Below are 2,474 nucleotides of genomic sequence, written 5' to 3'. Positions count from 1 at the left end.
TTAGTGGCTGGACCCAGCGGAAGAGCCACTGGAGAAGCTGCCTAAGAATTTTGGGCGTAAGAAGCTGGGAAGAAGACCTAGGTGGAAGATGTGGGGCGGCACAGGGCCAGAGCGAAGGTGAGCTTCCGGGACGGCAGGATCCAAAAGCACCGATTTCCCTGAGACTGGAGCAAAGTTTGGAACACTAATGTGGAGAATCTGAGCCTGGAAATCTCGCCTGAGGCCTGCAGTGGCTCTTAGGTGGGAGCGCATCCTGGCTCTTTGAAATAGCCGAGGCCAACCCTTCCTGAAGGAGCTCTGTCGTCTCCTTGAAGAATACCGTGAGATGGGGATGATATGTGTTCATACAGAGTACCTGTGAGATAATCGGATGCTTTGTTTACATTAAAATGCATATCATACATATGTATATGTGTGTGATAGAGAATATGTACCACCATCAACAAAGCTCAGGGAAGGAATTCAACTTATTTCTGCTAAGAGTTGATTTCCATGCCTATTGATATTGTGACATGCTTTTGATTATCATCCTAGCTCCTTATTCTCTATTTTCGTACACATTTCCAAGCCAGCTTCAGGAAAACACTTAGCATTTTTTTTCGGAGCCACTTATGTAACAACACAATCATGCCACCTCTCTGCGTGCGGCCTTTTAATCATCTCACTTTACCTATGGAGTGTTACATAAAGTCCTTAAACGTGCTCATGCCAATATTTCTGAGATGTGCTTTCCCTTCGCAGCACACGCCCCGCATCCAATCAGCGCCAGTGCTCATCTGTTTGCATCCTCTGTTTTACATAAGCATATGTTTTATATAGAACATCTACACATTTTAAAAACATTTAATATTTATGTTCTAAATCTACTATACATTGTCCTACAAGAATGGATGTAGGACATGGAACTTAGAAAAAATATGGCAGTGTGAAAGAGTTTGGTCATCTCTTATTTACATTTGCAGCGGGAGGGAGAAACAACAGCGGCAAGGCTTGTGCGGGTGGAGAGATGAGGGGTGTGCTTTGCAGTGTGAAGCCTGGCAGGTGACCCGGGGACGCATAAAGCACTGACCAAATGAGCAGCCAGGGGGATGCGGCGTGTACCTATTTGGTCTCTCGAGAGGACAGAGGATTGAAAGGGGGAAAGTCTCAAAGACAAAATTTATCTCTGAGGGCACAGGGAATCCCACACAAGTTGAAAATCTTTCAAATTTGAATTTCATAATTGCTTCCCATTCCGGTGTTCAAATTGCAAGTCCCAATTCGATTCATTCTCATCTGCTATGGGCTTGTTTTTAAACAGAACTGATTATAGAGTTTGTGGATTTCTAAATCCTTTGCCTCCTTCTTTCCCCATCTAATTTTCAGGGATGGCTCCTCTGTAGTACTGCGATGGGACATAAGTTTTAGTGATGTCATTTTTAGAAAATAAATAGCTTTCCGTTACTGCAGGAATACATTGATGTTTGGAACCTTCCAACAAAACAACAACAACAAAGAATGGAGTAAGGAAGGAAGAAAGAGAAATAAATACCACCTTTAAATACCACCTGGCCATATTTATAGATATTTATACATTGATATAAAATACAGTAGTTGTAGCTCAATTTCAACAAACATTTTAACTGACTTTTTTCAGATCCATATCATTCCTAGCTATTAAAATTGGACCACAGCCACTGTTTTCAGCCCAGCTGCAGCAGCGACATCTGGGCTGGTTGTGAAAACACATCGCTGACCACCCACTCGCTCACTCCTCGACATGACGGGGGAGAGTTGTCAGGATTCACGGATTCCGTCCCATCCACCCCTTGTTCACACCGTTGGAGCACAGAGTTACTGGCTTCCAGAATTTGGCATCTATGCTTACGAGGTGTAACAGATTAGTGTCGCTATTTAGAGGAACATGCAGCCCAGGGTGTTGAATGTAGTGAGTGTGTGAATGTGTTAGCTCATGAGTTTTCTGGACCTTTACCCTCTCTGAGCACAAGAGAATCTTACTGCTTTTCAGCATTTTCTTCAAGTCATTTAAACAGAACTGTAGAGATTCTTGGTGATGTTTAAAAAATTAGAAAAAGACAGAAACAAACAGATGCAAGCTTTTTCTCTGCTCTCTGAAATGCGGTGAATGTTTGAACAGGATGAACAGGCACAGGTACCAGGTTTGGATGAGGGTTTCACATGCAGATTCTAAAAGTTCAGATTAGTTTCTGTGTGTTAGTGGTTCACCGACTTCCCATTCTTCAATAATCTGCATGACTGTCTGGCTAAGGAACATTAAAAAAAGTTGACCTGGCAAATTTATCATTTAAAATCTGTAGAAATAATGAGGGTTCGAAACAGTGTTCAAAAAAAAAAAAAAGTGCAAATTGTGACCTATATGATAAGCTAGCTCATATACTGCTTCCAAGTGGTTAGTTTTTCATTTGTCAGAGAAAAATAAAGGAAAATCATCAATTTTATTTCCTTGACTCATA

The sequence above is a fragment of the Pteropus vampyrus genome, unplaced genomic scaffold, assembly GCF_000151845.1.
Source record: "Pteropus vampyrus isolate Shadow unplaced genomic scaffold, Pvam_2.0 Scaffold60, whole genome shotgun sequence".
Classification (NCBI taxonomy): domain Eukaryota; kingdom Metazoa; phylum Chordata; class Mammalia; order Chiroptera; family Pteropodidae; genus Pteropus; species Pteropus vampyrus.
Note: the sequence above shows the minus strand (reverse complement) of the source record.